This window comes from Ranitomeya imitator, chromosome 8 (genome assembly GCF_032444005.1).
Source record: "Ranitomeya imitator isolate aRanImi1 chromosome 8, aRanImi1.pri, whole genome shotgun sequence".
NCBI lineage: Eukaryota > Metazoa > Chordata > Amphibia > Anura > Dendrobatidae > Ranitomeya > Ranitomeya imitator.
The window spans coordinates 6,771,150-6,798,849 of NC_091289.1; the positions used below are offsets into that span (position 1 = coordinate 6,771,150).

Genomic DNA, 27,700 nt, shown 5'->3' on the forward strand with positions numbered 1-27,700 from the left:
TGGGAGTTGGGGTATCTCCGGGGGGCAGGCGGTGCCTCTGCATATCCCTAATTGCCCCTCCGTGCAGAGATCCTGCCGCAGAGAACGGCGAGTGCTCTTTTCTTGTGCCTCACACCCCTAAACTCGCATCTAGTCACAGCGACGATTGTGACAAGTGAACACAATTACCAATTTCACCTCTCAGCTCCTGCAAAGAGTGAGAAAAAAAGAGCATTGAGGAGAGAGCGCGCGAGAGCGGCGGAAACGTGCGGAGCGGGAAGAGCCGCGGCCACGAGGATTCTCTCCACCGAGGGCCCGGCTCATCGCTTCTTTGCTTTTTTTTGCCTTGTGATGTTCATTGACTATTTTTGTTCCAAATTTTTAAAAAATGTTGCACGCGTTTTGTGAATTTTGCGCAAAATCAGATTTGCTTTTTACTTTTGTGTTTAACTCGTTTTGCTACTTTTTTAGCATAAAGATTCACGTGTTACGAAAATTGCACCAAAATATCTGGCATACATAAAATGACTCTGGGGACGAGGGGGTGAATAGAGAATATTTGCACCAAAATTGTACGTCATTTTTGTAAAAAAAAAAAAAATCGCAAATTTGCTGAACACATCTGAAAACACCAAACAAAAAAAGGAAAAAAAATGTAAAATGAAGCGCTAATGAAAAGATGAATATAGTGCAAATGAAAAGCACCAAAAACTTACAAGAAAAGGCGCAAATAGAATGATGAGTCGCGTCCTCGAGTGTTCGGGTTAGATGACTGCACAATGCGCAGAGCAGCCGCTCCTCAGTGTAACGTCTTCTGCTTGCTGTCAGTGAATAGTGACATTCTTAGGGGCCGTTCACACCTACGTTGTGGCGTCCATGTACATCAGCCAGAACTCTCCTGCTGCAGCCGATACCAATGGCAACCGGCGAACCTCATTCATGGATCCGTCATATTTAGCCAACTTGTCCACTATGTCATGTTCTACATTATATTTTCCATCTAATATAAGAATCTGCAATTACTTGTCACAGCTGAGTATTTGCTCCACTTGTATCCAGTCTGATCCAAACACATAAGCAACTCACTTCTATTTGTTACAGTGTATCAGTTATCGGTCTGGATAAAATGGGTCAGACTAGAGCCCACTCGGTGGAACTATGGAGAATATCTGTGGTCACAATGAGAACCGCCATTCTTTACACTGCTGGTGCATCGCATGATCTGCCATATAGGAGCACTTCAGTGAGATCTATACAATATATATAAAAACACAACCTAGAAGCCACTGAAGTGCACTCCACCTTCACATAGTGTCACATTCAATATCAGACCTCTGTGTCTGCTGTCCACGGTCCTGAAGTCGGAGTGTGAGACAAGAATAAATATTAACATGGTAAATCTCATCTGCTCTGCATTGAGGGATCCTTCCTGCGCTGTGTCGGACCAGAGCAGACATGATTCCTAAGGGAAAATGTCAAGGAAAGTTAATTCTCAAAAGAGACATTTACATCCAGATTCAGGGTTTATAATATCAAGGAAAGATGGGGGCGTCAGTAATCCAGGATAGGTGGGACGGACTGTGAGCAGACCACAACTGAACAAGCCACAGCAATGTATCAAACAGCAATGTAACCGGCCACAGCGTAACAACAATGTAACCGACCACAGTGTAACAACAATGTAACCGACCACAGTGTAACAACAATGTAATCGGCCACAGCGTAACAACAATGTAACCGGCCACAGCGTAACAACAATGTAACCGGCCACAGCGTAACAACAATGTAACCAACCACAGCGTAACAACAATGTAACCAACCACAGCGTAACAACAATCTAACCAACCACAGCGTAACAACAATGTAACCGGCCACAGTAACAACAATGTAACCGACCACAGTGTAACAACAATGTAACCAACCACAGTGTAACAACAATGTAACCAACCACAGTGTAACAACAATGTAACCGACCACAGTGTAACAACAATGTAACCGACCACAGTGTAACAGCAATGTAACCGACCACAGCGTAACAACGTTTTTTTCTGTGCGGCGAAAAAGCCTGAAGGGACTTTTCCGGCAATAAACGCATGGAACAGATGTGTGAATGAATGTTTCCGGCTACCGAATCTGTTTTTTACACATTGAGCATGCCCAGAAGCTTTGTTTTTGGTTCTCTCTCAGCCGGATCCAGCTAAAAAAGCGGATCTGGTGCATAAGTTTTTCATAATTTACGCCGGATCCGTTTTTTTTGCAAATTTGCCGGATTTAACCTGAACCCAAAAACCTGATGAGTGAAAGCAGCCTAACCGGACACAGCGTAACAACAATGTAACCGACCACAGCGTATCAACAATGTAACCGACCAGAATGTCGCATTCATATTGGATGCTTGGTATGTTACCAGTGGTCAGCATGTGGCGGTAGGACTGGCATTACTGCTATTAAATAATAAGTGCGGTGATTTTGGGTGCATTAGCATTGCTGATGAGACAGTAGATATCCTGAAATGCGTTTGCTTGTAATAATATGTGGTCATTAATAATATAATGCATATTCAAATCTGTTATACTGAAATTATGCAGAAAATTAGGAGAGGTCCATTCAGTAGGATGATGGAAGTAATTTTCTTTTCTAGATCTTCCTTTTTATACTTCTTCCTCTCCCACTTCTTCCTTTCCTACTTCTTCTCCTACTTCTTCCTCTCCTACTTATTTCCTTCCCACTTATTCCCTTCTTACTTCTTCCCTTCCTACTTATTTCCTTCCTGCTTCTTCCCTTCCTACTTCTTCCTCTCCCACTTCTTCCCTTCTTACTTCTTCCCTTCCTACTTCTTCCTCTCCCACTTCTTCCCTTCTTACTTCTTCCCTTCCTACTTCTTCCTCTCCTACTTCATCCCTTACTACTTCTTCCCTTCCTGCTTCTTCCCTTCCTACTTATTTCCTTTGCACTTGTTCCCTTCCTACTTATTTCCTTTGTACTTCTTCCCTTCCTACTTGTTTCCTTCTTACTTCTTCCCTTCCTACTTCTTCCCCTCCTTATTCCCTTCCTACTTATTCCCTTCCTGCTTGTTCCCTTCCTGCTTCTTCCCTTCCTGCTTCTTCCCTTCCTGCTTCTTCCCTCCCTGCTTGTTCCCTTCCTGCTTCTTCCCTTCATTATTCCCTTCCTGCTTATTCTTTCCTGCTTGTTCCCTTCCTGCTTCTTCCCTTCATTATTCCCTTCCTGCTTCTTCCCTTCCTGCTTCTTCCCTTCCTGCTTGTTCCCTTCCTGCTTCTTCCCTTCATTATTCCCTTCCTGCTTGTTCCCTTCCTGCTTGTTCCCTTCCTACTTATTCCCTTCCTACTTATTCCCTTCCTGCTTGTTCCCTTACTGCTTGTTCCCTTCCTGCTTGTTCCCTTACTGCTTGTTCCCTTCCTGCTTGTTCCCTTACTGCTTGTTCCCTTCCTGCTTGTTCCCTTCCTGCTTCTTGCCTTCCTGCTTCTTCCCATTTTGCTAATTCCCTTCCTGCTTATTCCTTTATTATTTCTTCCTTACCTGCTTCTTCCTCTCCAACTTATTTGTTTCTCCTATCTTCATGTTGCTCTTTATTCTTAATCTTCTCTTCCGCTTCTCCTGCACTTTGTTTTGATGCGGTTTGTATGTCTCCATTTTTTTCTTCATTTTTATCCTTCTCTCCCTCTGCTTCTTATTCCCTTTGTCCCCCATTTACTAGGACTGGAATTTTTACACAGGTCTAAAAAAAAAAAAAAAAAAAAAAGTTTCCAGGTGCCAAGGTTTTTTGAATGGAATTGGGGTATCTTGCTGAATTCAGTAATCCCATTTTGTTGAATTGGTTCTTGTTTTCGACATAAGGTAATTCTCAACCATGAAAATAACGCATCCCCCAATTTGACCTCTGTGTGATCACAGATGCAATCGCTTTTGGTCTTTTGACTCTTTATCAGCGTCTTAGGTAATGAAATATCCCATATAATTGTTTTGTATTTCCGTTTATAGCTTACGAAGCATAAAATCCAGGATTCTATTGTATTTAATTAACTATTAAATGTCTCAGAAACTAGATCCAGTCTGGCAAAACCGAAGTCCTATTCTTCATCCGCTCCATAAACTCAATATAAACCTGTTCAGACCTCGTTGGCCCCAGACTTCTCGGGAACAGGAGCAGTGATGGATCGGTATTTGATAAAACATAGAGACCTCTCCTCTTCTCTGCCTTCATGCTTGGTATAAGTAGGTGGAGAAGATTTGTACCAAAATATTATTTCCTCCTTCTCCACATAATGAACTTCACCTTCCTAGGAGAAATCTCGGCCTTTTAACTGCACGTCCCAAATTCCAGAAGGGCCACGAATCTCCACTGTTCTACATTATCCCGCGCGTCCCGTCAGTGTAACCTGCCATAAGCCGCAAATAAATGTGTCCGTAGTTCCTTCTCCTCCTTCTTCCCTTCTTCTCACTTTCTCCATCTTCTCCTTGCCTGTCTTTTCTTTTCCTTCTTTCCTATAGACCTGCTGATCCGGCACTTCCATCTGAGTTTACAAATTCACAGGTGAGCGCTTGGTATTAAATATAGCAGTAAAAAGTGTGATGGAGCCGCAGGTGGCAAGAAGTCCTGAAGGCTCACAGCCCACCACACGCCACCATCTGCAGCCCCCGAAGAGCTTTCTGATGGCTGCTGCTCTGCTGTCGTGTGTGAGGAGCTGCCCTGTGTGTGTATATATACAGTATATATATATATATATATATATATATGTGCGTATGTGTGTGTGTGTGTATGTACAGTACATATATATATCTGTGTATGTGTATACATAATGTGTGAATGTGTATATATGTGTGTGGGTATATATATATCTGCATGCGTGTATATGTATGTATGTATGTGTGTGTATATATATGTATGTATATATATATATATATATATATATATATATATATATATATATATATATACATACACTGTATATACCATATATATATGGTATACGGTATATATATAATATATATATCGTGTGTGTCAGTAATGCATAAGAAACCTGGCCTCAACCTCTGCATCTGGTAAATTAATCAGGTCCTCACCGTCATCCTCCCCTGTAAGCGGTGATAACTCACACGTGTGGCGGTTGTATCTTCATAATGCGACACATGTGACTGTGTGCTGTCATTGTTTGCTTAACACATAATAACAATTATAATGATTCCACTATATATAAGTAACCTACTGACCGGCAGAAGGATCTCCAGACAATTAATCCTGCAGCAGAACTACCACTTCATAACACGTATCATTACAGGGAAAGTCAGGAATCCCAGAGAGAAAATAAAGCAATTTACACATATAGATTTCTAAAGGGTTATTTCACCTTCAGCCTTAATGAAGTGATATAACGGTGCAGCTCACAATGGCAGGAGTAATATTCTTGTACATAGGAGCATTATTATAGTAGTTATATTCTTGTACATAGGAGCAGTATTATAGTAGTTATATTCTTGTACTTAGGGGCAGTATTATAGTAGTTATATTCTTGTACATAGGGGCAGTATTATAGTAGTTATATTCTTGTACATAGGGGGCAGTATTATAGTAGTTATATTCTTGTACATAGGGGGCAGTATTATAGTAGTTATATTCTTGTATATAGGGGCAGTATTATAGTAGTTATATTCCTGTACATAGGAGCAGTATTATAGTAGTTATATTCTTGTACATAGGAGCAGTATTATAGTAGTTATATTCTTGTACATAGGGGCAGTATTATAGTAGTTATATTCTTGTACATAGGGGCAGTATTATAGTAGTTATATTCTTGTACTTAGGGGCAGTATTATAGTAGTTATATTCTTGTACATAGGGGGCAGTATTATAGTAGTTATATTCTTGTACATAGGGGGCAGTATTATAGTAGTTATATTCTTGTACGTAGGAGCAGTATTATAGTAGTTATATTCTTGTACGTAGGATCAGTATTATAGTAGTTATATTCTTGTACGTAGGAGCAGTATTATAGTGGTTATATTCTTGTACATAGGGGCAGTATTATAGTGGTTATATTCTTGTACGTAGGAGCAGTATTATAGTAGTTATATTCTTGTACATAGGGGCAGTATTATAGTAGTTATATTCTTGTACATAGGGGCAGTATTATAGTAGTTATATTCTTGTACATAGGGGCAGTATTATAGTAATTATATTCTTGTACATAGGGGCAGTATTATAGTAGTTATATTCTTGTACATAGGGGCAGTATTATAGTAGTTATATTCTTGTACATAGGGGGCAGTATTATAGTAGTTATATTCCTGTACATAGGGGGCAGTATTATAGTAGTTATATTCTTGTACGTAGGAGCAGTATTATAGTAGTTATATTCTTGTACATAGGAGCAGTATTATAGTAGTTATATTCTTGTACGTAGGAGCAGTATTATAGTAGTTATATTCTTGTACGTAGGAGCAGTATTATAGTGGTTATATTCTTGTACGTAGGAGCAGTATTATAGTAGTTATATTCTTGTACATAGGGGCAGTATTATAGTAGTTATATTCTTGTACATGGGGCAGTATTATAGTGGTTATAGTCTTGTACGTAGGAGCAGTATTATAGTAGTTATATTCTTGTACATGGGGCAGTATTATAGTAGTTATATTCTTGTACATAGGAGCAGTATACATAGGAGCAGTATTATAGTAGTTATATTCTTGTACGTAGGAGCAGTATTATAGTAGTTATATTCTTGTACGTAGGAGCAGTATTATAGTAGTTATATTCTTGTATATGGGGGTAGTATTATAGTAGTTATATTCTTGTACATAGGGGCAGTATTATAGTAGTTATATTCTTGTACATAGGGGGCAGTATTATAGTAGTTATATTCCTGTACATAGGGGGCAGTATTATAGTAGTTATATTCTTGTACGTAGGAGCAGTATTATAGTAGTTATATTCTTGTACGTAGGAGCAGTATTATAGTAGTTATATTCTTGTACGTAGGAGCAGTATTATAGTGGTTATATTCTTGTACGTAGGAGCAGTATTATAGTAGTTATATTCTTGTACATAGGGGCAGTATTATAGTAGTTATATTCTTGTACATGGGGCAGTATTATAGTGGTTATAGTCTTGTACGTAGGAGCAGTATTATAGTAGTTATATTCTTGTACATGGGGCAGTATTATAGTAGTTATATTCTTGTACATAGGAGCAGTATACATAGGAGCAGTATTATAGTAGTTATATTCTTGTACATGGGGGCAGTTTTATAGTAGTTATATCCCTGTACATGGGGGCTGTTTTATAGTTGCTTATATGTGTGTATAGTAGGGTCCAGGCATTTGCTTCTTGTGTGTCTAGTACCTGACTATCTCCTATCACCATTACTGCAGGTTAATGCAGTCTTCCATGAGAACAATGCCTTATTAATGTCACTTATTGCGGAGCTCATTAGTACGAGGTCTCTTAGATCGCATTCTTGGTATTGGAAGTTTTTCGGGAGATCCCGGTAATGTGTTCATAGACGATTCGGGTAATTGTGTGTGTGAATGACTGTAAATTGTCTATTACATTTACGTTTCAGTAGGGTTATAATTGGGACACGGCTCTCTATGGGGGGTCCCGCTGCTTCCATTATTACAGTGTCATTAAGTTTTCCATCTAAATGTTGCAGAATAAAAGGTGGATCCCGAAATCAATTAAAGGGTCACTCCTCAGTGAGGGCGACGCTCATTTAATAACCAGTTTCAGGTTGACAGGTGTGTATATAACTGCAGCGGGGATGATGGGAGGGCTGGTGTCTAATCGAGGTGATCCCTTAATAATTAAGCACTGAGTTCGGGACACTAATATATAGAGAAAGGTCTGGCAGCTGCAGAATTGTGGCTGATATAAATGAAGGACCACTGGATACAAATTCTTCATATCTATTGGAGAGATCCTAATGGCTTCGACTAGTGGAAATCTGACCTAACAATCATACCGACATCCTTAAAGGGAAAGTCTATTCAGACTAGTCGGCTTTGTTGATAAGTTTCACCAGTGTTTAGTTTAGAGATGGCACTGCATAGATGATAATACTTCTCACTGCTGAGCATTTGGTACAGTTGCATCCACTCTAGACTGCTATCTGTCAGCTCCATTTCTCCTGAATTATAATTAGGTGGACATGTTTCCATTTGTTGGCCACCTGTCTTGCAATATTATTCCATATTTCAGTCTGCTCTAATAGAATTTTCTAATGTACATTTAGGCAATTAATATCCTTTGATGTTTGTAAACTATAGACACGGAGGGTTCAGAAGAAGAAAGGTGGAGGTGATGGGTAGGGATGAATGGAGTAAAGACTGGGGATAAGGAAAGTCGGGATGACTGCTTGACAGGTTTGATAATTTAGGAAGAAGAGATGAAAAACTGTTGATGGTTAGGAATGAGAGATGAAGATAAGGAGGGGTGGGACATGTTTCGATTTGCTGGGCGCCTGTCCTGCTACATCATTCCCCATTTGTCTGCACTAGTCAGTAGATTTTTGTAAAACTCAACTTGGTATAAGAGAATCTTGTTAAACATCAGCAAAGTGTATGGATGATGAGTGGTGATGAAGAGGAGTAGGGAAGATAAAGGTAAGGATGAGCAGGGGTAGGGATGATGAGGGGCAGGGAAGATAAAGGTAAGGATGAGCAGGGGTGGGGATGATGAGGGGCAGGGAAGATAAAGGTAAGGATGAGCAATGGTGGGGATGATGAGGGGTAGGGAAGATAAAGGTAAGGATGAGCAGGGGTGGGGATGATGAGGGATAGGGAAGATAAAGGTAAGGATGAGCAGGGATGGGGATGATGAGGGGCAGGGAAGATAAAGGTAAGAATGAGCAGGTGTGGGGATGATGAGGGATAGGGAAGATAAAGGTAAGGATGAGCAAGGGTGGGGATGATGAGGGGCAGGGAAGATAAAGGTAAGAATGAGCAGGTGTGGGGATGATGAGGGATAGGGAAGATAAAGGTAAGGATGAGCAAGGGTGGGGATGATGAGGGGCAGGGAAGATAAAGGTAAGAATGAGCAGGGGTGGGGATGATGAGGGGCAGGGAAGATAAAGGTAAGAGTGAGCAGGGGTGGGGATGATGAGGGATAGGGAAGATAAAGGTAAGAATGAGCAGAGGTGGGGATGATGAGGGGCAGGGAAGATAAAGGTAAGAATGAGCAGGTGTGGGGATGATGAGGGATAGGGAAGATAAAGGTAAGGATGAGCAAGGGTGGGGATGATGAGGGGCAGGGAAGATAAAGGTAAGAATGAGCAGGGGTGGGGATGATGAGGGGCAGGGAAGATAAAGGTAAGAGTGAGCAGGGGTGGGGATGATGAGGGATAGGGAAGATAAAGGTAAGAATGAGCAGAGGTGGGGATGATGAGGGGCAGGGAAGATAAAGGTAAGAATGAGCAGGTGTGGGGATGATGAGGGATAGGGAAGATAAAGGTAAGGATGAGCAGGGATGGGGATGATGAGGGGCAGGGAAGATAAAGGTAAGAATGAGCAGGGGTGGGGATGATGAGGGGCAGGGAAGATAAAGGTAAGAATGAGCAGGTGTGGGGATGATGAGGGATAGGGAAGATAAAGGTAAGGATGAGCAAGGGTGGGGATGATGAGGGGCAGGGAAGATAAAGGTAAGAATGAGCAGGGGTGGGGATGATGAGGGATAGGGAAGATAAAGGTAAGGATGAGCAGGGATGGGGATGATGAGGGGCAGGGAAGATAAAGGTAAGGATGAGCAGGTGTGGGGATGATGAGGGATAGGGAAGATAAAGGTAAGGATGAGCAAGGGTGGGGATGATGAGGGGCAGGGAAGATAAAGGTAAGAATGAGCAGGTGTGGGGATGATGAGGGATAGGGAAGATAAAGGTAAGGATGAGCAAGGGTGGGGATGATGAGGGGCAGGGAAGATAAAGGTAAGAATGAGCAGGGGTGGGGATGATGAGGGGCAGGGAAGATAAAGGTAAGAGTGAGCAGGGGTGGGGATGATGAGGGATAGGGAAGATAAAGGTAAGAATGAGCAGAGGTGGGGATGATGAGGGGCAGGGAAGATAAAGGTAAGAATGAGCAGGTGTGGGGATGATGAGGGATAGGGAAGATAAAGGTAAGGATGAGCAAGGGTGGGGATGATGAGGGGCAGGGAAGATAAAGGTAAGAATGAGCAGGGGTGGGGATGATGAGGGGCAGGGAAGATAAAGGTAAGAATGAGCAGGGGTGGGGATGATGAGGGGTAGGGAAGATAAAGGTAAGAATGAGCAGGGATGGGGATGATGAGGGATAGGGAAGATAAAGGTAAGGATGAGCAGGGGTGGGGATGATGAGGGATAGGGAAGATAAAGGTAAGGATGAGCAGGGATGGGGATGATGAGGGGCAGGGAAGATAAAGGTAAGGATGAGCAGGTGTGGGGATGATGAGGGATAGGGAAGATAAAGGTAAGGATGAGCAAGGGTGGGGATGATGAGGGGCAGGGAAGATAAAGGTAAGAATGAGCAGGTGTGGGGATGATGAGGGGTAGGGAAGATAAAGGTAAGGATGAGCAGGGGTGGGGATGATGAGGGATAGGGAAGATAAAGGTAAGGATGAGCAGGGATGGGGATGATGAGGGGCAGGGAAGATAAAGGTAAGAATGAGCAAGGGTGGGGATGATGAGGGGCAGGGAAGATAAAGGTAAGAATGAGCAGGGGTGGGGATGATGAGGGGTAGGGAAGATAAAGGTAAGGATGAGCAGGGGTGGGGATGATGAGGGATAGGGAAGATAAAGGTAAGGATGAGCAGGGATGGGGATGATGAGGGGCAGGGAAGATAAAGGTAAGGATGAGCAGGTGTGGGGATGATGAGGGATAGGGAAGATAAAGGTAAGGATGAGCAAGGGTGGGGATGATGAGGGGCAGGGAAGATAAAGGTAAGAATGAGCAGGTGTGGGGATGATGAGGGATAGGGAAGATAAAGGTAAGGATGAGCAAGGGTGGGGATGATGAGGGGCAGGGAAGATAAAGGTAAGAATGAGCAGGGGTGGGGATGATGAGGGGCAGGGAAGATAAAGGTAAGAGTGAGCAGGGGTGGGGATGATGAGGGATAGGGAAGATAAAGGTAAGAATGAGCAGAGGTGGGGATGATGAGGGGCAGGGAAGATAAAGGTAAGAATGAGCAGGTGTGGGGATGATGAGGGATAGGGAAGATAAAGGTAAGGATGAGCAAGGGTGGGGATGATGAGGGGCAGGGAAGATAAAGGTAAGAATGAGCAGGGGTGGGGATGATGAGGGGCAGGGAAGATAAAGGTAAGAGTGAGCAGGGGTGGGGATGATGAGGGATAGGGAAGATAAAGGTAAGAATGAGCAGAGGTGGGGATGATGAGGGGCAGGGAAGATAAAGGTAAGAATGAGCAGGTGTGGGGATGATGAGGGATAGGGAAGATAAAGGTAAGGATGAGCAGGGATGGGGATGATGAGGGGCAGGGAAGATAAAGGTAAGAATGAGCAGGGGTGGGGATGATGAGGGGCAGGGAAGATAAAGGTAAGAATGAGCAGGTGTGGGGATGATGAGGGATAGGGAAGATAAAGGTAAGGATGAGCAAGGGTGGGGATGATGAGGGGCAGGGAAGATAAAGGTAAGAATGAGCAGGGGTGGGGATGATGAGGGGCAGGGAAGATAAAGGTAAGAATGAGCAGGGGTGGGGATGATGAGGGGCAGGGAAGATAAAGGTAAGGATGAGCAGAGGTGGGGATGATGAGGGGCAGCAAGCCAGAGAGCTGTGGACGAGGAGTGGGAATAAAAAGAAGTAGAAATTACAAGGGCCGAGCTAATGAGGGGTGGGGTAATTATTTTCAGAGGTTACTGGTGTTGACCAATAAAATGGGGACATCTGATTATTATTGCTGTAAGGAGACCAGGGAAGTGTCCGTTTTAAGTCTCAGTCAACTGATCCTGCACTTTTCACTTAAGTAAAAACGGCAGGGGACGCCGCTGCTCAGCTGGGATCTCTTAACGGGGGGATCATTAACAACAAGTAATTTACAGGAAAACAGCAGAGTGGAAAATAATTTTTTCCAGCTTAAAAATTTTAATTGTGTGAACGTAAAAAATTGATTACCCTCGGGGCTGAGAACCCAGCGCTGCTTGATTGAGGGTTGTCTGAGCTGCGCACATACATTCATTTCTAAACGCACAGCTACATTTTAATACTTTGGAGCCTATAAATTAATTGCAAGCAAATTGCAGCAATAATGGTGACGGTGCAGAGAGCGGCCAGATCCGAGATGTGCAGAGAAAGCTATGGCATCAAATCTGCTGAGAGACAGAATCCTGAAGGCGCTGGAAATAGTCAAACAGACATTACATAAGTGATTGAGAGGTAATTGCACGTAAAGGCCTATTCCACTAAGATTGGAGATACTTCATGGAGATTCGCGTAAAAAATAGCCTTGGTGGCGTAACGTGCTACAGCGTCCAACCCAACCTTTACTAATCAAATATTTCTAAAGTCTCCAAATTATATTGTAATATCATTACACCTCCTATATACACAGGTCCTGTGTTATATCATAAACTCCAGAGCTGCACTCACTATTCTGCTGGTGCAGTCACTGTGTACATACATTACATTACTGATCCTGAGTTACATCCTGTATTATACTCCAGAGCTGCACTCACTATTCTGCTGGTGCAGTCACTGTGTACATACATTACTGATCCTGAGTTACATCCTGTATTATACTCCAGAGCTGCACTCACTATTCTGCTGGTGCAGTCACTGTGTACATACATTACATTACTGATCCTGAGTTACATCCTGTATTATACTCCAGAGCTGCCCTCACTATTCTGCTAGTGCAGTCACTGTGTACATACATTACATTACTGATCCTGAGTTACATCCTGTATTATACCCCAGAGCTGCACTCACTATTCTGCTGGTGCAGTCACTGTGCACATACATTACATTACTGATCCTGAGTTACATCCTGTATTATACCCCAGAGCTGCACTCACTATTCTGCTGGTGCAGTCACTGTGTACATACATTACATTACTGATCCTGAGTTACCTCCTGTATTATACTCCAGAGTTGCACTCACTATTCTGCTGGTGCAGTCACTGTGTACATACATTACATTACTGATCCTGAGTTACATCCTGTATTATACCCCAGAGCTGCACTCACTATTCTGCTGGTGCAGTCACTGTGTACATACATTACATTACTGATCCTGAGTTACATCCTGTATTATACCCCAGAGCTGCACTCACTGTTCTGCTGGTGCAGTCACTGTGTACATACATTACTGATCCTGAGTTACCTCCTGTATTATACTCCAGAGTTGCACTCACTATTCTGCTGGTGCAGTCACTGTGTACATACATTACATTACTGATCCTGAGTTACGTCCTGTATTATACTCCAGAGCTGCACTCACTATTCTGCTGGTGCAGTCACTGTGTACATATATTACATTACTGATCCTGAGTTACATCCTGTATTATACCCCAGAGCTGCACTCACTATTCTGCTGGTGCAGTCACTGTGTACATACATTACTGATCCTGAGTTACATCCTGCATTATACCCCAGAGCTGCACTCACTATTCTGCTGGTGCAGTCACTGTGTACATACATTACATTACTGATCCTGAGTTACATCCTGTATTATACCCCAGAGCTGCACTCACTATTCTGCTGGTGCAGTCACTGTGTACATACATTACATTACTGATCCTGAGTTACATCCTGTATTATACTCCAGAGCTGCACTCACTATTCTGCTGGTGCAGTCACTGTGTACATACATTACATTACTGATCCTGAGTTACGTCCTGTATTATACTCCAGAGCTGCACTCACTATTCTGCTGGTGCAGTCACTGTGTACATACATTACATTACTGATCCTGAGTTACATCCTGTATTATACTCCAGAGCTGCACTCACTATTCTGCTGGTGCAGTCACTGTGTACATACATTACATTACTGATCCTGAGTTACGTCCTGTATTATACTCCAGAGCTGCACTCACTATTCTGCTGGTGCAGTCACTGTGTACATACATTACATTACTGATCCTGAGTTACATCCTGTATTATACTCCAGAGCTGCACTCACTGTTCTGCTGGTGCAGTCACTGTGTACATACATTACTGATCCTGAGTTACATCCTGTATTATACTCCAGAGCTGCACTCACTGTTCTGCTGGTGCAGTCACTGTGTACATACATTACTGATCCTGAGTTACATCCTGTATTATACTCCAGAGCTGCACTCACTATTCTGCTGGTGCAGTCACTGTGTACATACATTACATTACTGATCCTGAGTTACGTCCTGTATTATACTCCAGAGCTGCACTCACTATTCTGCTGGTGCAGTCACTGTGTACATACATTACATTACTGATCCTGAGTTACATCCTGTATTATACTCCAGAGCTGCACTCACTGTTCTGCTGGTGCAGTCACTGTGTACATACATTACTGATCCTGAGTTACATCCTGTATTATACTCCAGAGCTGCACTCACTATTCTGCTGGTGCAGTCACTGTGTACATACATTACATTACTGATCCTGAGTTACGTCCTGTATTATACTTCAGAGCTGCACTCACTATTCTGCTGGTGCAGTCACTGTGTACATACATTACATTACTGATCCTGAGTTACATCCTGTATTATACTCCAGAGCTGCACTCACTGTTCTGCTGGTGCAGTCACTGTGTACATACATTACTGATCCTGAGTTACATCCTGTATTATACTCCAGAGCTGCACTCACTATTCTGCTGGTGCAGTCACTGTGTACATACATTACATTACTGATCCGGAGTTACCTCCTGTATTATACTCCAGAGCTGCACTCACTATTCTGCTGGTGCAGTCACTGTGTACATACATTACATTACTGATCCTGAGTTACCTCCTGTATTATACCCCAGAGCTGCACTCACTATTCTGCTGGTGCAGTCACTGTGTATATACATTACATTACTGGTCCTGAGTTACATCCTGTATTATACCCCAGAGCTGCACTCACTGTTCTGCTGGTGCAGTCACTGTACATACATTATTTGTCCTGTGTGCGTCGGTCTCAGGATATGATGGTTGCACGTATGCAGTCGCTGTTCTGCACATACTCTGTGTTTCTCCCGTACTTTCTCTTTTCGTTCCTCTCGCCGTTTCCTTCCTTTCCCTGAATCGTGGTTAATTAACCTATTTCGCTGTGATTGTGCGCCGCTGTACAGACCTGTTGAGACGTCTCCGCGCTGAGGATATAAATAGTGGAGACATTCTGCGCACAATTAATCAGCTCGCGGTTCTGGAGGATCTGATTGGTTGGCGCCAGCCTTGTTAGAGGCAATGAAGTGCGAGTCACTGACTCCCCGGTTGTGAGCCGTGTCACATCTGCGACCTCGGAGGACAGACCAGGATCTGGTGTGAGCTTCTCTGAGGTATCTAAGTGCAGAAATCTCATCTACCGTCATGTGTTCAGCTCCCCTGGTGTATCTAATCCTATCGTGTGTTACTGACTGCACTGTATCTAATCCTATATGTGGTATTCTGTTGTAAAGCTGGTGCAACTAAATCTATCATGTTTGTTATTGCCTGCAGAGCCATGTATCTAATCCTGTGTGATACTTTCTGAAATGCTGCTGCATCTAATCTCCTGTGTGATAATGACTACTGAGCCGTGTATCTAATCCTTTTCTGTGTGATACTGTATGCTGAGCCGTGTATCTAATCTTCTCCTGTGTGATACTGACTGCTGAGCTGTGTATCTAATCCTATCCTGTGTGATACTGTCTGCTGAGCCGTGTATCTAATCCTCTCCTGTGTGATACTGTCTGTTGAGCCGTGTATCTAATCCTATCCTGTGTGATACTGTCTGTTGAGCCGTGTATCTAATCCTATCCTGTGTGATACTGTCTGCTGAGCCGTGTATCTAATCCTCTCCTGTGTGATACTGACTGCTGAGCTGTGTATCTAATCCTATCCTGTGTGATACTAACTGCTGAGCTGTGTATCTAATCTTATCCTGTGTGATACTAACTGCTGAGCTGTGTATCTAATCTTATCCTGTGTGATACTAACTGCTGAGCTGTGTATCTAATCTTATCCTGTGTGATACTGTCTGCTGAGCAGTGTATCTAATCCTATCCTGTGTGATACTGTCTGCTGAGCAGTGTATCTAATCCTATCCTGTGTGATACTGTCTGCTGAGCAGTGTATCTAATCCTATCCTGTGTGATACTGTCTGCTGAGCTGTGTATCTAATCCTCTCCTGTGATACTGACTACTGAGCCGTGTACATAATCCTCTCTTGTGTGATACTGTCTGCTAAGCCGTGTATCTAATCCTATCCTGTGTGATACTGTCTGCTGAGCAGTGTATCTAATCCTCTCCTGTGATACTGACTACTGAGCCGTGTACATAATCCTCTCTTGTGTGATACTGACTGCTGAGCCATGTATCTAATCCTCTCCTGTGTGATACTGTCTGCTGAGCCGTGTATCTAATCCTATCCCGTGTGATACTGTCTGCTGAGCCGTGTATCTAATCCTCTCCTGTGTGATACTGCTGAGCCGTGTATCTAATCCTATCCTGTGTGATACTGTCTGCTGAGCAGTGTATCTAATCCTATCCTGTGTGATACTGTCTGCTGAGCTGTGTATCTAATCCTCTCCTGTGATACTGACTACTGAGCCGTGTATCTAATCCTCTCCTGTGTGATACTGACTGCTAAGCCGTGTATCTAATCCTATCCTGTGTGATACTGACTGCTGAGCCATGTATCTAATCCTCTCCTGTGTGATACTGTCTGCTGAGCCGTGTATCTAATCCTCTCCTGTGTGATACTGTCTGCTGAGCCGTGTATCTAATCCTATCCTGTGTGATACTGTCTGCTGAGCCGTGTATCTGATCCTCTCCTGTGTGATACTGTCCGCTGAGCCGTGTATCTAATCCTCTCCTGTGTGATACTGTCTGCTGAGCCGTGTATCTAATCCTCTCCTGTGTGATACTGTCTGCTGAGCCGTGTATCTAATCCTCTCCTGTGTGATACTGACTGCTGAGCTGTGTATCTAATCCTCTCCTGTATGATACTGTCCGCTGAGCCGTGTATCTAATCCTCTCCTGTGTGATACTGTCTGCTGAGCCGTGTATCTAATCCTCTCCTGTGTGATACTGACTGCTGAGCTGTGTATCTAATCCTCTCCTGTATGATACTGACTGCTGAGCTGTGTATCTAATCCTCTCCTGTATGATACTGTCTGCTGAGCCGTGTATCTAATCCTATCCTGTGTGATACTGTCTGCTGAGCCGTGTATCTAATCCTATCCTGTGTGATTCTGTCTGCTGAGCCGTGTATCTGATCCTCTCCCGTGTGATACTGTCTGCTGAGCCGTGTATCTGATCCTCTCCTGTGTGATACTGTCTGCTGATCTGTGTATCTAATCCTCTCCTGTGTGATACTGTCTGCTGAGCCGTGTATCTAATCCTATCCTGTGTGATTCTGTCTGCTGAGCCGTGTATCTGATCCTCTCCCGTGTGATACTGTCTGCTGAGCCGTGTATCTGATCCTCTCCTGTGTGATACTGTCTGCTGATCTGTGTATCTGATCCTCTCCTGTGTGATACTGTCCGCTGAGCCGTGTATCTGATCCTCTCCTGTGTGATACTGTCTGCTGAGCCGTGTATCTAATCCTCTCCTGTGTGATACTGTCTGCTGATCTGTGTATCTAATCCTCTCCTGTGTGATACTGTCTGCTGAGCCGTGTATCTAATCCTATCCTGTGTGATACTGTCTGCTGAGCTGTGTATCTAATCCTCTCCTGTGTGACACTGACTGCTGAGCCGTGTATCTAATCCTCTCCTGTGTGATACTGACTGCTGAGCCGTGTATCTAATCCTCTCCTGTGTGATACTGAGCTGAGCCGTGTATCTGATCCTCTCCCGTGTGATACTGTCTGCTGAGCCGTGTATCTGATCCTCTCCTGTGTGATACTGTCTGCTGATCTGTGTATCTGATCCTCTCCTGTGTGATACTGTCCGCTGAGCCGTGTATCTGATCCTCTCCTGTGTGATACTGTCTGCTGAGCCGTGTATCTAATCCTCTCCTGTGTGATACTGTCTGCTGATCTGTGTATCTAATCCTCTCCTGTGTGATACTGTCTGCTGAGCCGTGTATCTAATCCTATCCTGTGTGATACTGTCTGCTGAGCTGTGTATCTAATCCTCTCCTGTGTGACACTGACTGCTGAGCCGTGTATCTAATCCTATCCTGTGTGATACTGTCTGCTGAGCCGTGTATCTAATCCTATCCTGTGTGATACTGACTGCTGAGCCGTGTATCTAATCCTCTCCTGTGTGATACTGTCTGCTGAGCCGTGTATCTAATCCTCTCCTGTGTGATACTGTCTGCTGAGCCGTGTATCTAATCCTCTCCTGTGTGATACTGACTGCTGAGCCGTGTATCTAATCCTCTCCTGTGTGATACTGTCTGCTGATCTGTGTATTTAATCCTCTCCTGTGTGATACTGACTGCTGAGCCGTGTATCTAATCCTATCCTGTGTGATACTGTCTGCTGAGCTGTGTATCTAATCCTCTCCTGTGTGATACTGTCTGCTGAGCCGTGTATCTAATCCTATCCGGTGTGATACTGTCCGCTGAGCCGTGTATCTAATCCTCTCCTGTGTGATACTGACTGCTGAGCCGTGTATCTAATCCTCTCCTGTGTGATACTGTCTGCTGATCTGTGTATTTAATCCTCTCCTGTGTGATACTGACTGCTGAGCCGTGTATCTAATCCTATCCTGTGTGATACTGTCTGCTGAGCTGTGTATCTAATCCTCTCCTGTGTGATACTGTCTGCTGAGCCGTGTATCTAATCCTATCCGGTGTGATACTGTCCGCTGAGCCGTGTATCTAATCCTATCCTGTGTGATACTGACTGCTGAGCCGTGTATCTAATCCTATCCTGTGTGATACTGTCTGCTGAGCAGTGTATCTAATCCTCTGATGTATTGTCAGTGCCATACTGCCGTACATTGCATTGTGTGTCGCTTTGTTCTTCTCTTTCCTTGTCACGTTCTGCTGACAGATGATGGGAGCATGCTGGTGCTTGTAGTCCTCTCACTGGAGCGTCACAGCCACTTTCGTGCTCCTGTGCGTTCACTGATCTTTCCTGTAGATCCGGTCATTGTGATCGTCGATCGCTCCTTCACGTTTAATAGATGAATACTGAACTAATAAGTGCAAGTTATAATTTAAAGAGACAGTACACCTAAAGTATGTGCTAAGCTCCTCTGTGTACTTAACTGTAATCTATTATTCTCTGTTATCAGCCATTTTAGATAGGGAGAGACTGATTGTAGTGTAAAACTCCCCATTCACCATTCACCTTGCAATCGCTACTTTGTATCACATATATAAGACATTCCAGAGTCGCTGAAACTGGCATCACTTTATACTTACTGTTCCTTTAAGAATGTGCCATCATCAGCAGTGAATGGATCTGTACAGGCCACGTCCCAGCTCTGTGTCCGTCCGTCAGTGCGATGTTCCCCTGCCAGTGTCTGTGTGCTGCGGAGCGCGGCCTGACGCTAAAGTGGCATCTCTGGGTCCACGAGAGGGTTCAGCGGCCCGGGATCAGCTGAGGAACCCCGGCCCGACCACCAGACTGCAGCCAGCGGCCATGCAACGGCTGTGGAGGGATGTGCAAAAAGAAACCTGAATATCTCTCACCCCTCAACTACACGTACATAATACCGCACACATACCGCTCCATGACACGGCAGCCCCATGTACGACTCTGCCTAAATCTCTGAGCAGATGTTCTCTGAATCAGGCACCTAAACGTGAGCAGCTATAGATGTCTCCTCTAATGGGCACCGAACCCCGGGCCATAAGGTGGCATCTCCAGGAGCGAGAAACGGGACATAATACACAGAGCAGGGGAAAAATACAAGAAATATCTTCCATACGTACATAGGGGCAGTATTATAGTAGTTATATTCTTGTACATAGGGGCAGTATTATAGTAGTTATATTCTTGTACATAGGAGCAGTATTATAGTAGTTATATTCTTGTACATAGGAGCAGTATTATAGTAGTTATATTCTTGTAAATAGGAGCAGTATTATAGTAGTTATATTCTTGTACATAGGGGCAGTATTATAGTAGTTATATTCTTGTACATAGGAGCAGTATTATAGTAGTTATATTCTTGTACATATACATAGGAGCAGTATTATAGTAGTTATATTCTTGTACATAGGGGCAGTATTATAGTAGTTATATTCTTGTACATAGGGGCAGTATTATAGTAGTTATATTCTTGTTTATAGGAGCAGTATTATAGTAGTAATATTTTTGCACATAGGAGCAGTATTATAGTAGTTATATTCTTGTACATAGGGGCAGTATTATAGTAGTTATATTCTTGTTTATAGGAGCAGTATTATAGTAGTAATATTTTTGCACATAGGAGCAGTATTATAGTAGTTATATTCTTGTACATAGGAGCAGTATTATAGTAGTTATATTCTTGTACATAGGGGCAGTATTATAGTAGTTATATTCCTGGACATGGGGGCAGTATTATAGTAGTTATATTCTTGTACATAGGGGCAGTATTATAGTAGTTATAGTCTTGTACATAGGAGCAGTATTATAATAGTTATATTCTTGTACATAGGGGCAGTATTATAGTAGTTATATTCTTGTACATAGGGGCAGTATTATAGTAGTTATAGTCTTGTACATAGGAGCAGTGTTATAGTAGTTATATTCTTGTACATAGGAGCAGTATTATAGTAGTTATATTCTTGCACATAGGAGCAGTATTATAGTAGTTATATTCTTGTACATAGGAGCAGTATTATAGTAGTTATATTCTTGTACATAGGGGCAGTATTATAGTAGTTATATTCTTGCACATAGGAACAGTATTATAGTAGTTATATTCTTGTACATAGGAGCAGTATTATAGTAGTTATATTCTTGTACATAGGAGCAGTATTATAGTAGTTATATTCTTGCACATAGGAACAGTATTATAGTAGTTATATTCTTGCACATAGGAGCAGTATTATAGTAGTTATATTCTTGTACATAGGAGCAGTATTATAGTAGTTATAGTCTTGTACATAGGAGCAGTGTTATAGTAGTTATATTCTTGTACATAGGAGCAGTATTATAGTAGTTATATTCTTGTACATAGGAGCAGTACTATAGTAGTTATATTCTTGTACATAGGGGGCAGTATTATAGTAGTTATATTCTTGCACATAGGAACAGTATTATTGTAGTTATATTCTTGCACATAGGAACAGTATTATAGTAGTTATATTCTTGTACATAGGAGCAGTATTATAGTAGTTATATTCTTGCACATAGGAACAGTATTATTGTAGTTATATTCTTGCACATAGGAGCAGTATTATAGTAGTTATATTCTTGCATATAGGAGCAGTATTATAGTACTTATATTCTTGTACATAGCGGCAGTATTATAGTAGTTATATTCTTGTACATAGGAGCAGCATTATAGTAGTTATATTCTTGTACATAGGGGCAGTATTATAGTAGTTATATTCTTGTATATAGGAGCAGTATTATAATAGTTATATTCTTGTACATAGGGGCAGTATTATAGTAGTTATATTCTTGTTTATAGGAGCAGTATTATAGTAATATTTTTGCACATAGGAGCAGTATTATAGTAGTTATATTCTTGTACATAGGAGCAGTATTATATTAGTTATATTCTTGTACATAGGGGCAGTATTATAGTAGTTATATTCTTGTACATAGGAGCAGTATTATAGTAGTTATATTCTTGCACATAGGAGCAGTATTATAGTAGTTATATTCTTGCACATAGGAGCAGTATTATAGTAGTTATATTCTTGTACATAGGAGCAGTATTATAGTAGTTATATTCTTGTACATAGGAGCAGTATTATAGTAGTTATATTCTTGTACATAGGGGCAGTATTATAGTAGTTATATTCTTGTTTATAGGAGCAGTATTATAGTAATATTTTTGCACATAGGAGCAGTATTATAGTAGTTATATTCTTGCACATAAGGGCAGTATTATAGTAGTTATATTCTTGTACATAGGAGCAGTATTATAGTAGTTATATTCTTGTACATAGGAGCAGTATTATAGTAGTTATATTCTTGCACATAGGAGCAGTATTATAGTAGTTATATTCTTGCACATAGGGGCAGTATTATAGTAGTTATATTTTTTCATACAGGCCAACTGTTATGGTCATTTGCTTGTGTGAAATGGGCCATACTCTATTTCTGGTGTTTATCTCCCTAACGTTTTGTCTTTTGCCCTTTGTCATCTAGTCTTGTGAATACTACTATATACTGTATACATTTGCTGGTTACTGCCGCGTTGTTTCTCATCCGTCTCTTTTGTGTGATTTTTTTCCCTTCTGATGATAACTTTTACTGACATCTAAATAGTTTAAGTTTTTTTTACTGATTGACATTAAATGCTCTGACATTTGATTACTCTCTCTGGATCTGGAGCTTTATGTATCAATAAGCTGCAACTGGTAACGTTCCATTGTTTTATGTCACAATTCCCCCAAACCTCATAAACCATGGAAGGAGCTCTGAGACTGAAGCAAACAAGACATATTAGATCTTGGAAAACCTTCTACGGTTTCACAGATTAAGAAGAACTGATTCCTGGAACTAATTGATACATTTGTAAATGTAAATTCTCATTGTATGTTTTGTCCTATGTATCATCCTTGTATTTGGATACATTTGATCTATTTTACACAAGAAAAAATACACACTGAGCAAAGCAATAGTATATGCTGGAAAGTAAAATATGGACTATTAAAACGAGGTTAGCATTAGGTACCCATATATTTGCTTATTTACTAAATGGCAGAATATTTGGATACAAGATAATTAAATAAGGAGGAAAATCCGAACCTGTTATTATCTATGGACTATTGACCTCACCTTTAAAGTGACATACATGTATTCTATGTTGGAGCATATACCACTCCTATTTCATCTAATTTATATATCTTTGACCCTCTCCTGACACATATATCTACAAGCTTTTTATATTTTATATGCACAACTGATTTTTTTTGTACTATATTTATATTATTGTCGCCTTACATAGTTGGTCCATTGTCTTAGATTCTTGTCATATGCATTTACTTTAATACCTGGTTACTTTCAGGTTTGCAGGTGCTCTCTGTATGTTGTTAGTGCCACCTTTTACCCTTCCTTTTTTGTCTCAATAAATACAATGTTTTACCCTTCACAACTATTGCCCCTTCATCTCTTTTGACCTTGTTCGGTTATTCCTCCTTATTTAATTATATTTTACACAGTAGATAAAGATGGGGATGCAGGGTGCTAAGATTGGCCCTATCCATCTTCCAAAACTTCGGCTGAGCTCAACCTGCACCCCTGCAAAAACAATGCAGAATAATGGAGTTAAATAGGGAGTATGATAGAATGAAGCAGTATATAGTCTTCAGTACTCCCTGACATAGTCACACTATTTTTAGAGATTAATTATTGCGTTTTGAAGAGTTTTGCAACTTTCTTTATATTTCCATGTCTTCTGCTTTTTGTCCGTAATTGATCACTGTGTGTGGAGACATCGGGGTCAGTGGGTGCTGTAGTCTGCTGGCCTGAGACTGACCAGTGCTCATCCCACTGAACGCTCGTTCTCCTTTTCACATGGGTACAATACTACTCGGCCAACATGGGGGTGAGGGTAAAACAGTGTGGTACCTTATTGAACCACAAAACCAATAACATATGGAACAGTCCCAGCAAATACCCAAGATGGTGCAAATTATAGAGTCTCACCCTTCCGCTGGCTCACCTGGATTAGAGCAATTGCAACTTGCAGGGCCGATTACCCCCCACTAGTGGCACCCTGCTTTTGGTGTGCACTAACAGAGAGGAGGTAAAGACAAGCTTAGGAAGTTGACAGTCCATTTAGGCACGTGGCCAGGTTACCTGATTTTTCAACCTGGCTTCTCTGAACATCTCCATGGAACCATGTGACCAGATGGTCTCAACCTCGTCTCTCCAAATATATCCATGGGGGTCAGGTGACTGGAGGTTCCCAAACTGATTTTCCCAAAAGTCTACATGGAGCCAGGTGACCAGATGGTCCAAACCTGGCTTCTCCAAACATATCCATGGGTTCCAGGTGACCATTGGGTCACAATCCTGGATTCTCCAAACGTCTTCATGGAGCCAGGTGACTGGACGGTCCCAACCTGGCTTCTCCAAACTTCTCCAGGGGTTCAGTGATAGTTAATGGAGCAGATCTGTATTCTTTGAGCTGGGGATGTGATCCCTTAATTTGACATCCTGAAAAATATCAAATTTGTGTCCCTCTTGATGAATCCTTGTTGTCCTGGTAGAGTGTTCATTTATGGTGTCCTGGCTGTTGTTCTGTCAAGTCATGCTTGATCCGGAGGCATATCCACCTTATATAATTCACAAATTCCTTCAAGCCATCATCCACAGGTCAAGAGGAAGGTGTGATGAGATTAACTCGGATTGTTTGAGTAATTAATCTGCACAGTTCGACCTTCTCTGTTTTGCAGGTTAACAAACTAGCGGGTGTAATCAACATATTAACAAACATCTATTGTTCAATTGCCCTATGTCCCTGTCCCTCAAATATAGCACACAATGAGTTGCAGCAAACAGCAACTTAAACGTCAACATCCGGGCTCCTACGAACAATAGTCTGTGCTTCTTGACCAACCAAAGAAAAACACATTAATTCTAAAAGTCCCCATAAAGATAATAGCCTATGTCTCCTCGCCTATTGAAAATAGATGTCTGGTAATTAAAATTAAATGCTGTGTCGTCACGAGCATATTCTTATTTACAACCAGAGGCTGAATACTTGCTCCCTGGCATAGCAGATCTAATACTTCTCACATCGTTTTTTTTTTTACAATTTTATCTAGCATAGACAGTCTTCTCTAAACCTAAAGGAAAGGGTTAGAGAGTTCAGCTTTTAAAGGGGTGGTCCAGGACGTTAAGGTCCATGACCTATCCTTAGGATACGTCATCAATTTTTGATCAGTGGGGGTGCAACACCTGGCACCTCCGAACCGCTGTTCACAACGTCAACGGCTGCCAGAATTGCCCAGTTCCGGAGCTGCACATCACACATCCTTCAATGGAATAATGGTTGCAGCCACAAACTTTACATCCACCCCTATTGATTTGAGTAGGGGGCGTATGTGCAGTATCCGGTTGTGGCCACTATTCCTCCGACGTAGCTGTGCGGTTCTGTAACTGGGCAGTTCCGCTTCTGCTGACACCGGGAACAGCTAATTGGCGGGGGTGCCAGGTGTCGCACCCCCACTGATCACACATTGATGACCAATCCTAAGGATAGGCCATGAATCTTAAAGTCCCGGACCCTTTAGTAGATCTGCAGCAGGTAAAACCTTGATTTTATCAAAATGACAGCAAGCAGCCCAGTAACACATCGCTGGAATCAGGGTCTCTGCTCTCAGATGTGGTAGCAAAAACCTGCTGACAAATTCCCTAGACTGATACATTTTTTGTATTGATACATTGCATCAACTAGTATGGGTTGTCTACAATGGATACAATTGTATCACACTCTCAGCTGTAAGCGATATTAATTCTATTTATTTATTTTTTTCTGACTCCAAACAAGACTTTTTCCAGTCGCTGACACCAAGCAGGTATTTTTATAATGGTGAGGAATGGAAACCCAGCGGCCCACTCTTATCTAATGTGATGTCATTTAGCCACTGCCTGAGTTAAAGGTGTCTGTTCTCCAATCACTGAAGACAAAATAAAAACAGCAGCCAATGTTCTAAGGCTATGTGCACACGATGCGGATTTACTGCAGATCTGCAGCGTTTCAGCACCCTTCCATTATAGAAATCCGCAGGGGTAAAAAACTCATGAAATCCGCAGCAAATCCGCAACAGAAACACACAAAATCCGCAAGAAAAACGCAGCAAATCTGCACCTGCTTTTTCTGCCAGGAGATGCAGATTTTGTGCAGAAAATTCTGCACTCAAATCTGCAACGTGTGCACATAGCCTTAAGGAAAAAAAAAACCCCTTCTCACCTCATCTGTTTTCTGGCCATTCCGTCCCGATTCTTCGGCGGTCCTTCCAGTCTTCATTTACCAGCAGCCAGTGTATGACCGCTGCTGTCCATCAGTGGCCATAGCAGTCATGTGCTGTAATTTCAGAGTTTTAAGGTTGAAAGAAGACACAATTTCGAGTTCAACCTATAAATGTTACTTTTTGGTGTCGCCGCTCATCCAGTAGCATGACACCTGATAACTGCGGACACTAGCTCGCAAACGGGCTAAAATAACAACTCTCTCCCTATCTGTAGAGCAGAGATTTGCGTCACTTCTCTCATTTGCTACTTTATTGAAAGGTTGCATTATAGAAATGGATCCCAGTGGTGCCAAGCAGTTGGCCATGCTCACGTTCTACACCACTACCAACTGACGGTTACAAATGTCTGTAAATCCAGCAGATGAGGATACATTATGTTGGCTTAGAATAGAAGTTTTCCTCATGGAATGATTAACCTGCATGTATAGAAGACTGGACGCATGGACCATAGAGGCTATTAACCCTTCTAGCTGCCTGATAAATATGGATGGGAAGATGTGATCAATATTGTGGCCAGAGAGCCTTCCCTAGCTGATGATGTCAATGTATTCCATAGCTAGGAACATGTAAAATAGGAACATGTAAAATCCATCTCTGAAAAAGGTCATCAGTGGCGTAAACTGAGGAGCCCCCAACCACAGCAGATCTAGACCCCTGCCACCCATGTGCCCCCTGTAAACAGCAAAGATGTGTTCCACTGCCCCCAAGAGAGAGACCCCCTGTGTGGAGGGCACTGCCCAGCCAATGGCATGCTCTGGGCATGATATACCAGCCCATGATTCAGTGCTGACATTGGGATCATGTGTAATCATGTGTAATTGTCATCTTCTGCCAGCTATAGATTGGCAGCCCTCGTAGATCACAGGTAGCCCTGATCCCCCCCACTGCCAGCCCCCTCCTCATTATTGTCTGTGCACCTCCCTGATTCCTCCCTCTGCACTGTGTGCAATTCCTGGGGGTCGCAGACCCTTGTATTGGTGCTGATCAGCCCCTGTCTGCAGTGTGATGTGTACCTGTCACCTGCATGTTTATCCTGTGCTCAGCCTCCATCCTGCTCCCTGTGATGTGTGCCTCCTCCTCCTCCTCTGTGCCCCCCTTTACCTTGCCCCTTTCTTCCCCTCCTCCTCCTCCTCTGTTCAGCCCTGCTCTGCCTCCTCCTCTGTCACAGCTGTAGATCTCTGCTCCTCTTCTCCTGGGTTTCTGTGCTAATGATGTGAGTCCTGGGGGGCTGCTGGGTGGAGAGAAGCTCACAAGGCTCCCAGCATCTCAGGGACCAGATCTGCAGCTCCCTGTGACCAGGGCGGATGGGATGTGACCGGCAGGATTGTGGACCCTCTCAGTGTATGTACATGCTGTGGACGTGGGCTATGGACGTGGGCTGTGGACGTGGTGGGATCTGGCCAGGGGCGACGGCTGCTGCTGCTGTGCTGGGATTATCGCTCAGGACTTCTGTGGCTGCAGGATGGAGACTTTCTATTGTTAGTGCTGTAGGAAGGCAGTAGGATCCATTGTACCCAGG

At 42.7% G+C, this 27,700-nt stretch overlaps 1 protein-coding gene across 3 annotated transcripts in view; it reads left to right on the forward strand.

The window, feature by feature from the left end:
* Positions 1-27,700, forward strand: part of LOC138647266 (contactin-4-like) — a 254,562-nt gene that overhangs the window by 62,656 nt on the left and 164,206 nt on the right. Inside the window, exon 1 of one of the 3 annotated variants that reach the window (XM_069736167.1) lies at positions 27,175-27,522. The exons of the other annotated variants lie outside the window; for them this stretch is intronic. The gene's annotated coding sequence lies outside the window, so the exon portion shown is untranslated. Of the gene's footprint in view, positions 1-27,174; positions 27,523-27,700 lie in introns of those variants that run through there. 3 annotated transcript variants of the gene reach the window in all.